At 45.2% G+C, this 15,549-nt stretch overlaps 1 protein-coding gene across 1 annotated transcript in view; it reads left to right on the forward strand.

Moving 5' to 3' along the window:
• AGBL1 (AGBL carboxypeptidase 1) overlaps positions 1 to 15,549 on the forward strand; it is a 485,420-nt gene that overhangs the window by 347,076 nt on the left and 122,795 nt on the right. The window lies entirely within an intron of this gene.

Below are 15,549 nucleotides of genomic sequence, written 5' to 3' on the forward strand. Positions count from 1 at the left end.
TTTGGAATAGTTCCCCTGTGGGCACTAGAAATGCTGCAGTGAGGGGAGGTTTAGATAGGAAAGTGCTGAGAGGAAACACATTCCCGTCCCTTCAGAAGGAATGACATTTTTATGAGATCAAAAGGCTTACCTTCCATATCCCCCAGTAGGTGGTTCTATTTATTGTCATTGTCATACAGACTGATCTTTAATTTATCCATAGGTTTCAATGGGGTTTCCTGAGAAAGACAGTCATGTAAAGAACAGTAGATTAGCCAAAAGTCCAACCACTCCTCAGTCCTGGACTGTGGACTCAAGAGGTAAACATGGAACGTTAGAGATGGGACTAAGGCACAACCTTCTGATCTGGATGTCAGACAGTGCCGCAGACAGGATGCTTGGGCCACGAGCCCAGTGTCAGGTGAGACAGCCGTAAGTAGCAAACAGAAGACTCCCAAGAATCCATGAAGCCAGAGTGAGAGGCCATATGGATCAGAATCTCTCCCCGATCTGCCAGTGGCAGCGGATCTTGTCACTCTTGTCCTGTACAGCAGCAGCAGTACATATACTGATAGTAGCGAAGGCTCAAAGGAGTGTTGGCTCCTTTTAGCCCTACTCTTTGTCCATGGAAATACAATCCACATGGCCTCTCACTCTGGCTTCATGGATTCTTTGGATTCTTCTGTTTGCTACTTAGGGCTGTCTCACCTGACATTGGGCTCATGGCCCAAGGCATCCTGTCTGCTGCCCTGTGAAAACAATGCTGTGGTCCCAGACTGCCCCAGGACTGAAAGGATGCAGTCTGTGCAAGTTCTGCAGGCAGCAACCTTAAGGGTGCACCAAAGAGCATTCTGTTACAATCCTCCCAATCACAGAGTATCCCCACCTCCACTGCCTCTCTATGTGGTGGGTGTACAACCGCAGAAAAGACAGCCATAAGTGTTTTTGGGGTGATCAGTTTACTACAGCCCCTTTTGGGCTGGTGCCTGGCATGCAAATGTGAGGATGACCAAGCCTCTGGTGCCTTTGTGAGAGAAGAATACTGCTACATGGGTAATTAGTTATGCAGGGAGGTTGGAGGGGAGGGGGGAAAGAGACTCAAGAGAACTGAACCAAGCAAATGGGAGAGTAGGTGATCAAAGGAGAGAGGAAGAAAGAAGATTCATAATGTAAGCCGGTGAGTTGCATCTAAAGGAGGTTATTGCCTGGAAGGAAAGGGGGTGGCTGAACACAGTGTCATATTTGGAGTTGAAAGCTGGCATTGAAAGAGCATTTTAAAGCACTCCAAAGCCACCTCTGCTGACATCTTGGCTGTATTGTATATTCTGTCAGAGGCTCCAGCTGCTCAGTGTATTGTAACTCTGACTCACACACAGACCCTGACTCTTGCTGCCATTCTAGGTATTGTTAAGGGAGAGACTTGCTGGAGATATAGCCTGAGACAGGGAAGAAATATGAGCAGATTGATCAGTGTCCCGCACATGCATACACATGTATATGAGTGCACGCACACATGCATGCACACACACATGCACACACGTGCACACATGTAAGCTGGCTTACACACTCACTGAAAATACTTATCATCCTGTCCCAAGCCTTTGGGATTTATTAGGATACATTGGTTTAAATAGAGCTGGGGTGTGGTAGAGATGAAAAGGCACAAGTGAAATGAGTATGTTAGTCTTGTGTTCCAGTTTGTATTGGTCTGCCTCCCAGTCGAAATGGGCTCAAATCAGTCTGCAGATCCAAACTCTGTGACCCAAGGAAACCTCAGCTCCAGATCCAGACAAGGCTCTTCGCTTTGTGGCCCAAGCTCATCTGTAGCACCGACCAATTCATCACGAATGTGGGTGTCCAGCCAAGAGAGGTCTGAGAGCAGAGTAGTGGTGCTTCAGGTTAGCATCAAAGTGCACTGGCAGAGCTATGTGAGAGACACCCTGCACCAGAATGGCAGTACCACAGGACATGACTAAGGTGTATTGGCACAGCTGTGTGTGGTGGAGCTAAGAGTGAGATGGGAGAGGATGATGCAGGCTAAGGTCCGTTGGCAGAACTCTGTGAAAGGACCTGGAACTGGAACAGCAAAGGGGACTGCCCATCAGGACTGCAGGGCATTGGCAGAGCTGCACATCAGACATATGGAAGGTCACTGCCTCCACCGTACCTCTTGCTAAACCTGCTCTTTTGTCTGAGCATCAGGTTCACCACAAACCCATAAAAACCAAGCATTTTAAAGAAAGAAAACGGTGATATCTTCACATTTCCCTGTGTGGCATATAGCTGATGCTACAGTAGTGGATCCTGCACTTTTCCTTGGTCAGGGTGCTGCCCTTTGTCCCCATTCCTGGGTGCTGAGGGCTCCCCTAAAGCCCCAGTAGAGAAGAGAAGGGAAGCAGAGAAAGGACCCAGGTCCACCCACCTAGTCTGGGTTCCAGCCCCTTCTTACCGTTGCAGGCTTCTTAGCCTCTTTCCCGTTAGGTAGGGTTTCCCTTGGTCCTCTGTGCTGGGAAGATCCTTTGCTCTGCTTGGGTAGGATTTCCCCTCTCCAGGTACGATGGCTAGCAGCAATATTCCTCCTAACTCTAGTCAGCTCTCCTTCTTCCCTCTGTCTGATTGAAGTAGGTCTTGGATGGGGCCTTATTAGGTCTTGGATGGGTCCTTAATTAGTTCCAAGTGCTCCAACTACTCCGTAGTAACCTTTCCCTAGTCCACAAGGAACAAGGCCTTGCTCATCCCAAGGCTCCTTTATCTCCCCCATCTACCACTCTTCTACTGCTCTCTAGCCTGGCTATATCACACTCTGGAGAATAGCATCATATGTGACCTTACCTGTTAGAGGAGAAAACAATTTGTTTCATGTTCTAGCAGCCCCCTTCTCCCAATCCTCTTCACATAGGACTCCTACGCCCCTGGGGTGACAAACCCACATATTGGTGAGAATGCAGAGCTGTCCAGAACATGGGTGCTGAAAAATGAACAAGCCAAAGTGCAAGGCCATTGTCAGGAAGGAAAGTGACAGTTCTTGTCCATTATGGCTACTGGAGATGCACAAGCCTGAATATCCACCCTATAGCAATGAGAATTCACTACTACATGGCTCCATCCCCCAGTCCTGATTCCATTTATTCCAGTTATAACTCTTGAATGCAAACTGATAAAAGAACCTTAATTCCTAGAAGGCTAAATTGCAGTCTTAAGCAACAGATGTCTGTTTTATGGTCAGCCTTTCAAATATGTGCTTTAGCCATTTTTACAATGCATAATCAGTGGTTTTATTTAATACATATTATACACCTATTAGACCGTAACAGCTTTTCCTTAGGTGTTAACAGGGTGTTACTGTCTTAAATCCCTATCTCAGTGTGAGTCACAATGTGAGGATTTGGGCTTTAAAGGAAGAATAAGCACTAGAAGCAGCTGAATGCCAGGAAAAGACAGATTATGCTTTCAGGCTAATATCTTCAGTCATAAGGAATGAGGTGGAAGAATACAGAGCATCGCTTCTATATCTATTTGTCTGTCTAATCTGTCTGTTTCATCTGTCAAACCTATCCAATAAATTTGTATATGACACCCATCACTGTGATGTCTTACACGAGTTTGGGGTTCTCTCTAAAGAGGCAGTACTATAACCGTCTCAGTAAAGTATCCACAGCTCTTTAAAAGACAGCAGACTGTTTTAGGTCAAAGTGTGAAGTTGAGTTGCTGCATCCTCCTTTTAACTGCAGGGGGCACTCAATAATTTGGGTAAAGCATTGGCATCTGGATGTATTTTTGTCAGGCCTTCCCTAGCATTTAATCTTATTTCTCATTTTCACACATGATTGTTATTTTTTAGCTGTGAATAAATGAATCATAACAATAGGAATTGCCATAGAGAATCAGTGCAGTAGTTCATCTGGGGTAGTGTCTTTATCTCTGACAGAGATCAGTACCAGAGGCTGCACAGGAAAGTGCAAGAAATTGCCATAGTGGACAGCTCTAGAATGACCTGTCCCTGTGGGAAATTTTTTCTTATCCTCTGTCACTCAGCGGTTGGTTAATTCCCAGAAACATGAGGGCTTATAACCTTTCAAAATAACCTTAATAATGAAACTGTAGATGCTGTTTTCTGAGTGATGGATCCTATTGCTTTGCTGTGGGTTGTGCACGCATGCCATCCATCTAGAGATGGCAAATTTAAAAGTAGTGTCTGTTGGTCCATGCATGCACCCTGGTTCATCTTGTGCCTCCATCCGAGGTGGTAAAATGTAGAATGGTGGATGGACCATCTCTCCAGTTCCTTCTCACCACTGCATGGTCCAGGATAGCCTCCAGTGTCCCCAGCTTCAGCTTCATTTTACAAAATAAGAATCATGTAGTTTGTAAATTGTTTAACTGTTTGAACTGTCTTCATCGTGTTAATAGTTTTACAGGTTAGTGTTTTGTGTCTCTCAGGGAACATGCCCTTCCACTTTATTTAGATCCTGGACTATGCCCAGGATTCCTGCTTCAGATTCAAGACTTCCTGCCCGTGATCCTTCATGGTTACCAACAACCACCAGCACTGCCCTGTAGTGCCTGAGGGAAGCCCACATTGGTAAGGTGCAATATGTACAGATTGTTCCCCAGCTATATCTGAGAATGGTGGGAACCAGTGCTCCCTCTAAGCCCCGTGCACAGGGCCCTGAGCCTCTGACTGGGTGGCCTGTGAAGCTGTACTGCTCTGCAGCTTAGAGGGAACACTGGTGAGAACCTTGAGTTTGCACATACCTGATGGAAAATGCCATGAGGCCTAAATTGGGACACGTTCCCCCATCCCAGTAAGCCAGCCTGATTCAGCAAAGAGTCCACCCCCTGCTGTGAAATCCAACTCTGGTGCGGGTCTTTTTGGGAATCCAGGAAGCACTCTTACAAGCAGGAAAATAAATCTTCCTCCTGATCCCCTTCAGAGAAGTTGGATTCAGCTCTGAATAAAGCCAGAAGTTCAGCCTACGAGGATTTAGTACATCCGAAGACTAAGAGGCATGACAAGAAACTGTAAGCTTTGGGATCCATGAGTACTGGACTGTGTTCTGTTGGTATTGTCATGCCTGACTCCTTCCAAACTGCAGGATCTAGTGGCACCAGCAAATTCCAGTCAGCATCAACTTCAGGTACCACCCATCTTGCTGGCTCTTATAGCTCCAAGAAGCAAAACTCCTCTCACACAGGAGAAAGTTGATTACACTGCTGCCCCCAAAGGAAGTTTTAATGGTCCTGGATCCAAAATCCCCTCCTCCATTGGAGCCCTCCATTTCCAGGGTGATAATATCACCCCTGAGAGAATCAGTAACCACTGGAAGGAGTTTAACCCCTTTCCATAGACAGACTACGCACTGATGGTACTGCCAGTGGAAATGGAGTCAGCCTTCTCTTCACTGGCAAATTCTGACTCACCTAATGACCCTTTCTTTCTCTATCTTATGGGTATATCTAGACTACAGGCTTTTGTTGACAGAGACTTTGTTGACAGATACTGTCGACAAAGCCTCTGTCGAAAAAGAGCATCTAGACTACAGCCAGTTCTGTCGACAAAGCAAGCTGCTTTTTCGACAGAGTCTAGATGCTCTCTTTTGAAAAAGCAGTGTGGATGCAATAGCACTTTTTTTCGACATAACTCTGTCCAAAAAAGGCATTATTCCTCGTAGAATGAGGTTTACTGCCGTCGACAAAACTGCTGTGTCCTGTCAACTTACTGTTGACAGAACTCAGTGGCAGTGTAGACGCAGATATAGTTTTGTCAACAAAAGTCCGCTTTTGTCGACAAAACCCTGTAGTTTAGATACACCCTAAGGGTACGTCTAGACTACATGCATCTGGCGACAGAGGCATGTAGATTAGACTACCCAGCATAGGAAAATGAAGCGGCGATTTAAATAATCGCCACTTCATTTAAATTTACATGGCTGCCGCGCTGAGCCAATCAGCTGTTTGTCGGCTCAGCGCGGCAGTCTAGAGATTCCGCAGTCGACATCAAATGCATTTGTCGTCCTCCCAGGTATGCCTCCTTGGAGTGCTAGGACAGTTTGGTGCCCCCCTGCCACCTGTGCAAAGAAGCATTATAACATGCAGCCAAAGGAGCAGAATTTTTGTTTCTTACTCCATCCCCAATTCACTAGCTGTTCATGTTGCTTCTAAAATGGCTAGAGAGAGAACACCCCCAGTCTACTCCTGCTGCTAACAAGGGGAAACAGCTTCATCTGCTGGGGAGAAAGGTCTTCTCATATTCCAGCTTCCAGTTCAGGATAGGCAATTACCAGGTGCTAATGGCTAAATATGATTTTCCAGATCTATGCCAACTTGCAGTCTTTACAGACAGCCAACATAGTTGAAAATATTCTTTTCAGTGTCTCTGTCCTGTGAACAGGGCTGGATTAACTCTCCTGTGGGACCAGGCCTATTAGATTTTGTGGGCCACCTGTATACAAGTATATACGTCTTTTTCCTGTGATCACATGTGGGGCAGGGCAGAGGCTCTGGGCTTTGTTTAGGCTCTGGGGCGAAGCCAAAAATGAGGGGCTAAGAGTGTGGGAGAGGGCTCCAGGCTGGAGCAGAGGGTAGGAGTGCAGGAGGGGGTGAGGGCTCTGACTGGGGATGCGGATTCTGGGCTGGGGCTGGAGCTGATGTGTTTGGGGTGCAGAAGGGACCTCTGGGATGGGCCAAGGGGCTAAGGCATTTGGAGTGCAGAAGGGGGCTCAGGATAGAAGGGATTGTGGGGTTTGGGTTGGAGTTAAGGTGCACGAAGGGACTCAGGGCTGTGGCAGGGGGTTGGGTGCAGGACTTCCATTTGGTGGCACCGCAAATCTGAGTCAGATTTGCTGCCTGCCCTGGGACTATGCTGCTCCCAGAAGCTGCCTACATGTCTGGGAGAGAGGGAGGAGGAGGGCAGAGGGTCCGCACACTGACCTTAACTGCAGATATTGCCCTCCCCCAGTTCCCACTGGCTGTGATTCTCAACCAATGGGAGCTGCAGGAGTGGCACCTCCATGTGAGGACAGTGTTTGGGGCTCCTTTGATCACCATGAGCAGCTGAGCATGGGGAACAGCATTGCTCGGAGCCACCTCTCCCACTCCTGTTAGCAGCAGGAAAGATGTGCCAGCAGCCAGCTGCTTCCAGGAGTGGTGTGAAGCCATAGCATGCAGGCAGCCTGGCTCAGCCCAGTGCTGTGCCACTGACTTTTAGGGTATGTCTACACTGCACACTTATTTTGGAATAAGCTATTCCAGAAGAAATACTCCAAAATATCTTATTTCGAAATAGTGAGTCTACACTCCAAGGGAAGCCTATGAAATTTGTCTCCTAGGGTATGTCTACACTAGCCCCCTAGTTCGAACTAGGGAGGCTAATGTAGGCATTCAAAGTTGCAAATCAAGCCCAGGATTTAAATATCCTGCACTTGATTTGCATCTTCCCGGCCGGTCGCCATTTTTGAAATGTACAAGTCCTGACTAACTGCCCGCGTCTACATGCGGCAGGGACCCAGTATTTCGAATTAAAGCCCTAAATCGAACTACCTGTTATTCCTCCTGCAAGGAGGAATATCACCTTTCCCATTTCAGGCACCTCCATATGCATGCAACATATCCCAGTGAGAAGGTACCATAGACAAAGATGCATATTGAAACTTCAGGGATGTTTTCCCCTGAAGGTATGAACGTACTAGCCATAAAAGCACGGTACCTGCTTGCATAGAAATCCCTTGTGCCTGCCTCCCTTTCCTCTCTCCCTTGTGAGATGCTGGATTTGTGTGCAAAGAAGACTGGTGTTAACACTGTTTTATCAAGTTACCTCACAAACAGCAAGCAGTGTCCTTGATCCCTCATTAAAAATGCCCTTGCCACATGGTGCCATCAGCTGCAGGGCTTGTGATGCTAATCACTGGCATCCCTGTTGTATCTTGGATGTCAAATAGAAGGCCCTGATCGTTTTTGTTTCTGGATTGTTTTTTATGATTTCCCTGGGGTAGGAGATGTTGGGGATGCCTGGAGTGGGGTGGGAGAATCCTAGGGAAAATAGTCTTCCCAGCCGTAAAGTGTCCCAGGAGATTGCTTACCTTCACAGAGATTGCTGCCTTTAGAAGATCAAAACATTAGCAAATGTCAAGCACAGAAGAAAAGAACAGCCTAGCCAGGATCAGGATCCAGATTTATAAGGCTGCAGCCTTGTGCTCATTCCCAACATTTATTCCAGGTGCTTATTAACAGTTTAGCATTCTTAAGAAGATGTCAGCCTTACTGCCACCTTCTTCCTCATTTGCATACTAGTACTCACAATGCTGTTTGATTTTTTTTCCCTTTGAAAAGCACACGATGACTTTTTCTGCAGCAAGGTTTCTGTTTCAGCATTTTTAAATGCAGAGGGAGAGTAACTTTCACCAGATATGGGGGGGGGGGGGGGAGACCAAGTTTCTTTTTGTTTGTGATAGAAGGTGGGAGAATGGAATCATTCTGATGTGTGTCATGATCATTTCTGTACACCTTTCCCCCTCTCTCCCAAAAGTGGTTAAGGAAAATAATTCTGGAAGCATTTAAGGGAGCCATAAAAACCCAACACTGTGGTGAAACCCAAAGGGAAAGGATATCTTACTCCTTTGTCTCTGACAGGCATCCCTTGGCAGTATGCAACAATGCCGTGCTGCCCTGCTCACTTCAGAATTATGGGCCAGGCCTTCAGCTAATGTAAATGGGCATACATCCATTGATGTCATGGGAATTACAGCAGTTTATACCACCTAAGAACCCTATATTTCCAAACACAGGCTGAATTCCTGCAAACTAATTCTAGAATGAAGGAGAAGTCCTAAGAACATTCATATAGAGTCCAAAGGATTCCAAAGTGTCTCAAAAGCCACAGGAGATGGAAGTGCTCAAAGAGATATTCAGCACTTCACGGAATCTCAGATCCGAACTCTACAAAGGATTGGCCAAGTCTGAAGCAGCATCTGGAGTTCCCACTAAGGTCAGTGGGATGAAGCTTGTCCTATTTCACCCAGTGGAAGTTTTGCCACTGACTTGAAAGAGATTCTTAAATGGAGTTGGGGGTTCACAGCAGGTGCTCAGCACTTGTCAGGATTTCTGTATGTGTGCGTACAGACACACCCACACACCTATATACATACACACAGAGATGAATATGAATCATTTCACACATTGCTGAAGTGCAGTCATTTCTGGGGAGGGACACAACAGCACAAGGCAGCATTGCACAAGAATTGGGACAGCAAGTGAGGACTATTGTATTCCATTGGAACAGTAAAAGGAGAATATTCATGCAGCTTGTGTTCAGGGACATCTAGCAAAACCACCACTTGCATCTCTACAGTGCAAGGCATAATGAAGTGAATTACTCCATGTCAATTCCAGGTTCATGGGGGAGGGAAGAATGTAGTGCACACTTCCACGTGCTTCTTTTGAAAGACTGTTCTCTTCTACAAAGCCAATCTGGCCTTCAGAAACCCTCTCTCAGGAAGGCTTGTTCATCTATGACTTAGAAAGGGGTAGAAAGCAAGGATCCAAAGGGACATCATCCATACTCCCACAATCAAAAATTGCTTGGTTGGTTCCAGAGAGTAAGCAGCCTTGAATGTGAGTGATAAGTTACCCTTCTTTCCTTCTCCTACCTCCGCAGAACTGAGTGTGGAGATGCTGTCTTTTTTTTTAACCTAAAAGATTTTTTGGGGGAGCAGAATGCAGAATGAAGGAAGCCCTGTGTGTAGGAGAGCGATCTGTCATCATTGCGGCCCATATACACAACTGAGTATTTGACAAATAAGTCTGCTTGTAGAGATATATCCCTCTGGAAGGTCTGACACATTTTTAATCCAGCTGAGGTCAATATAACACCAGTGTCTATCTCATCCTGTAAGCCTCTTTTAGGATGTATAATTCAGCATTCAATTATTCTTTGCTCCTTCACTATGATACATACTGTCCTGAAATGGACAGGGAAATATGATACCTAAACTCCAGCAGAAGATCCTATTGTTGCAATCATCTCTTTTGTTTACGATGCTATTTGCAGTATCTGTAGAAGAAGTTTGTGATGCTACAAATGAATCCTGGGAGTGCAAGTATCCCAAGCTCACTCCTGTCCTCCAGAAATGCCCTGTGTGCTGTAACGGCTTTGGAACTGAGTGCATGGTTGAATTCACCTTCATTTAGCCCCCAGCAAGTGGGTCAAAAGTGGAGTTTAGTAGGATAAGAAATATGTTTCACCTCTGTAGCCAGTAAAGGAAATTCACTGGAACTAAATTAATCATGACACAGACACAAAGAAGAGACTAGATTAATAGGGAATTAACTCATTAATTAGGCTCATACCCAAGTTCACAAAGAGAGCTTCCACTGAGATAACTATTGAAGTCAAGATTGGTATGAGCTGCTCCGGGGGAGGACGAGGGGGGGGAGGGGGCATGCAGTTCCGTTCCCTAACTTCAGTGGGTTTCCCATCAGTCCTGGATTTATCTGGAATTAGTGATGTGCCCAAAAGGCTGGTAGAACTGGCACCACAGCTTGCAGTGTCTACCACTTCATACCTAACGCTGAAAGTGGTTCCTTTCCTAGTTGCATCATCAAGACAAAATTGGGGGGTGGGAGCTAACCCAAGGATGGGAACTCTTTCCACTGTACGCAGGTGTCATGGTCATGAGGGATGGCCAGCAGCCTGGGGACTAAGGGGTTAACTGTACCTAGCCAGGTAGCAGTCAGCCAATAGAAATGCAGGTAGGAATTTCAAACTGGGACAAAGGGATTTGGGGGTTTTCCCTCCTTTGTCTCTGGGCCAGTTTGAACTCTAGATACTGAGGGAGACAGAAGACATGTCTCTCTCCAAGAAAAAGACTCTTCAAAATGTGTAAGTAGGGTAAAGTTTAGACAAATCCATTAGGTTTTATTGTTTTCTGTTGTGGGACTTTGGATCTGATGTCTGTGCTGTTAGAAATGGGGTTTTCTCCCTTTTTTAACTAAGTTTGAAGCCCATGGGAAAATTCCCCATGAATTTATTAGTTGGTGGCTCTCACCATCTAGCCCTGTGATTCTCAACTGGTGGTCCATGGACCACTGGTGGTTCATGGTGACTTTTTCGGTGGTCCACAGGAACATTGTCCAAAGTCACACGGCATGAGCAGGCGCCGCCATTAGGTTGTTTTACGCCATGTTCACAAGCATGCGGAGCGTCATCCATAGCGTCACCTAGGACACAACCACATTGTGTTGCCAGTAACTTCCGTCTGAGTCCCTGAGCATCAGTGTAGCTGTTGCCGTCATGCTGAGCAGTTGCTGTGTCATTCATCCTGTGCTACATGTGCTGGAGGTGGCCCATGAAAATTTTTTGATTGGCCTGGTGGTCTGTGGACTGAAACGAGTTGAGAACCACTGTTCTAGCCAATCCAACTATGCTTGGAACAGAAGTATTGTTATGATAATAAAAGTTCTTTTTTTTTATTAACCTGGTATTGGTTCGCTTTGTATCCTGGAAAATCTGTCTGTGGGATGTGCATGCCTTTGACTAGAGGGCAGCTACCACAGACTGCAGTTTATATTTTCTCTTTCGTTTTTCAAGCTCTTTGGAGAAAAGAGCTTGGGGTGCCCTGGGGTTGGTTTCAAGTGTCCACCCCTGTTTATGGGTTCAAAAGCACTTGATGGTGTCAGTGGATTTTTATCCCCAAAATCTAGGTTTTTAGGATTTTGGGGGGAAGTTTTATACCAAAGCCTGGAAAGATAAGATTTTGGGGTACTTTTACAGGCCCCCACTTCTGCATTCATCATGCCAGAGTGGGGAATCAGCCTTGACATCGTGTTAAGCCTTAATGTTGCATATTCTTGAGTGGGAAGCAGCAGTGTGTGAGAAGTTGTGTCCTGTGCAAGGGGTGTGGAAGCTAATCCAGATACAGATAAGGCAAGGTGTATTGTCTGCTATGCTGTATTTCTCAGTCTCTGTACATGCACCCTCATTCCTGTAAGATAAAAATGAGTGAGGATGCAGGCAAGTCAGAATGTGTTTCCGAGGAGATGTGGGTTTAAGTGCAATCCTCATCATGCTAATGAGACACTTAGCTACATGCTCCTCTTTTGGCCTTATGCCAACTAGCAGGCAGGATTAGTTTGGCAGACACACAGTAAAGCGGGATTAGGTTCTTGTGCATTCTCTGTTCCGGTCCATCATATTTTCCTGTGTGCTTCAGTGCTGTTATGCAGAACTTGTGGAAGACACCATCCTCTGTGGCCGGGTTTCCTTGGCAGTGGGGTGACCTAGTGGTTAGGTCCCAGAATCAACTAGAAGAAAAGGGTTGCAGAACTCTGCCACTGGTGTCCCAGCCTAGAAACTTCAGCCAACCATATGAGTATAGTCCTCGAATTCGGGGTATGTCCCGAAGAGTCCAGGCTTTCCCCTTAGCTAGGGTTCTAACAGGTTTCTCCCTTTGTTGCAAGAGGGGTGGGATTGGAGGCTTATGTTCTCCTGTGGCTGGCCAAGTGGACAACCAAACTCCTGTCTCCTTGCTGGCCAGCAGCTGTCTGAGCCAGGCTCCTTCCTTTTATCCTCTCTCCAGGCTTGGCATTGGTTACAGGTAAAGTGGGGCGGGGCTAGCTGAACCAAAAGGCTTTATGTAACTCCTGTAATGCCAGGCCCTCCTCTCTTCACTCCCTCACACCCTCCATTTTTGTAATTTGCTAGATGTTATGGTGATGGGAGCGTAGAAAAAACTATTAAAGATCTCATTTGTGCAGGATCCTGGCATCTAGTGTGCTGTAGCAGTACTTCATGGATTTGGTTGCTGCCCTGTTCCACCATGTTTTGAGTGTAACATGGTCCTGTCTATTTGGGTGTGATCTATAGCAAACCAACACACTGAAACACAAAAGAGCTGGTGATGAATCTGGAGAACATATTTTATAATACACCCTTAATGGACTAATAAACCAAAGGTAAGTACCAGTAGAAACAAGAGCAAATCCTTGAGAGAAAGGCCCCCTGCTCTCAGTGGTACTCTTTTCCTGCCCTCGCTTTTCAATATATCCCAGCATGAATGCAATCAAACTACACTCAGAAACATTTCAAGCGCCATACTCACCACTTAGGACTTTCTGGATATCAAAATTTTGAAGTTGTTTGAGTGAAGTCAAGTGTTCCAATGGGCATCTTTCACCTTCAATAAATACTTACTGCCCCACAAAATCATCAGGCTGATTAGAGAGACTCTCAGCCTCTGACTTTTTAAATATTGGGTTGCATCTCTCCCTGATACACTCTGGCCTGTGAATGGGAAGGCTAATTCAAAGAGGGTGTTTTTTGATGTTGCAAGAGGCAATAATCAAAGAAATCAGATTCTTCTCTTGCGTGTCAGATTCTATAGACATGACCTTTGATGGTTTTAACAAATCAGCATGAGAATAGCAACATAGCTAACTTGTTAGCTCTCTCTTTCTGTGTAAATTCCTAGTGAAAACAAGGTACAAGTAATTTTTATCTCAATGTAGTTAGTCATGTCCTTGATCTGAGATTTCCTTCAACTAGCTACAATGAGGTAAAAGATATAGCCCCTTGTCTCCATTGTGATCTTACAGTGAGATAGCTAACTTGAAATAGCTGTCTTGCTGTCAAAGCATATCTTTTCTGGCAGTGAAGACACTGTCTACAGCTGTAATCTCTTCTCTCCCTCCTTCTTTGAATGTCACCCTTTTCTGTCACAGTTTAATGACACTTTTTAACAACATATGGAATGGTAGGGAAAGGTGGGAACTCTGGTTCCATGGGCTCTAAAGTACATTCCAGAGTTTGTGCCTGGGTAATTCAGTGAACTATGTAGTCTGCCCAAGAGTGTTAGTAGCAAATAAAACCAAAATAAACTATCTTAAGTCAAAATTGATTATTTTGGTTTTTGGCGCTGTCTACGCAGCAGGAAGTCAAAGAAAGACCATTATTTCTCCGATTTCCCTTACTCCTTGTAAAATGAGGGTTACAGGAGTTGGAGGAAGCAGTCCTCCAGCTCGACATTATTTTGACATTATGTTGAAATAACTGTTTGTTGTGTAGACGCGGACTAAGTTATTTCAGAATAATGTCAGTTATTCTGAAACAACACTGCTGTGTAGATGCACCTTCAGTCACAACTCACAACAAAGGAGCCTTACACATAATTGAAGGGAAATAAAGACTGGTGAGAGTTTTACAGTGACGGAGAGGGAGATTAAATGGGAGCCATGAGGGAAAGGGCTCTCAGTGCTATGAACCCAGCTCAGCCTGCTGTCAGGAAACTCACTTTTTCCGAGTCTCAAAGGGGTAGCTCTGTTAGTCTGTAACTTTAAAAACAACTAAACACAACCTAGATGGGGCTACTTTAAGATTGACTATCCAGCCAGTTATGCACCATTCTCAGAGAGTAGTTACTAATGGTTCACAGTCATGCTGGAAGGGCATAACAAGTGGGGTTCCACAAAAGTCTGTTTTGGGACCAGTTCTGTTCAATATCTTTATCAACAATTTAGATGATGGCATAGAGAGTATGATTATTAAGTTTGCCAATATACCAAGCTGGGAAGGGTTGCAAGTGCTTTGGAGGATAAGTGCATAATTCAAAATGATCTGGACAAACTGGAGAAATGGTCTGAGGTAAATAAGATGAAGTTTAGTAAGGACAAATGCAAAGTACTCCACTTAGGAAGGAACAACCAGTTTCACACATACAGAATGGGAAGCAACTCTTCTAGGAAGCAGTACTGCTAAAAGGGATCTAGGGGTCATAGTGGACACTGTTGCAAAAAAATCATACATGATTCTGGGATGCATTAACAGAAGTGTTGTGAGCAAGACACAAGAAGTCATTCTTCCTCTTTACTCTGTGTTGATTAGGCCTCAATTGGAGTATTGTGTCCAGTTCTGGGCACCATATTTCAAGAAAGATGTGGAGAAATTGGAGAAGGACTAGAGAAGAGCAACAAAAAGGATTAAAGGTCTAGAGAACATGACCCGTGAGGAAAGACTGAATGAACTGGACTTGTTTAGTTTAGAAAAGAGAAGACTGAGAGGGAATATGATAGCGGTTTTCAAGTCTCTGAAAGGGTGTTACAAGGAAGAGGGAGAAAAAAATTGTTCTCCTTGGCCTCTGATGATAGGACAAGAAGCAATGGGCTTAAATTGCAGCAAGGGAGGTTTATGTTGGACATTAGGAAAAATTTCCTACCTGTCAGGGTAGTTAAACACCAGAATAAATTGCCTAGGTTGTGGAATTTCCATCACTGGAGATATTTAAAAGCAGGTTGGATAGACACCTGCCAGGAATGATCTAGCTTGGTACTTGATCCTGCTGTAAGGGTAGGGGACTGGACTTGATGACCTTTTGAGGTCCCTTCAGGTTCTAGTATTCTATGATTCTATGATTTAAAAAAAAACCAAGTAATAAACGGTGGCACCTTAGGATCTGTCTAGACTGCATCTCTCTGTCGCCAGAGGCATGTAAATTAGACATACTGAAATTGCTAATGAAGCGGGGATTTAAATATCCCATGCTTCATTAAAATAAAAATGGCCACCGCTTTTTGCCAACATGG

This window comes from Pelodiscus sinensis, chromosome 14 (assembly GCF_049634645.1).
Source record: "Pelodiscus sinensis isolate JC-2024 chromosome 14, ASM4963464v1, whole genome shotgun sequence".
NCBI classification, from domain to species: Eukaryota; Metazoa; Chordata; order Testudines; family Trionychidae; genus Pelodiscus; species Pelodiscus sinensis.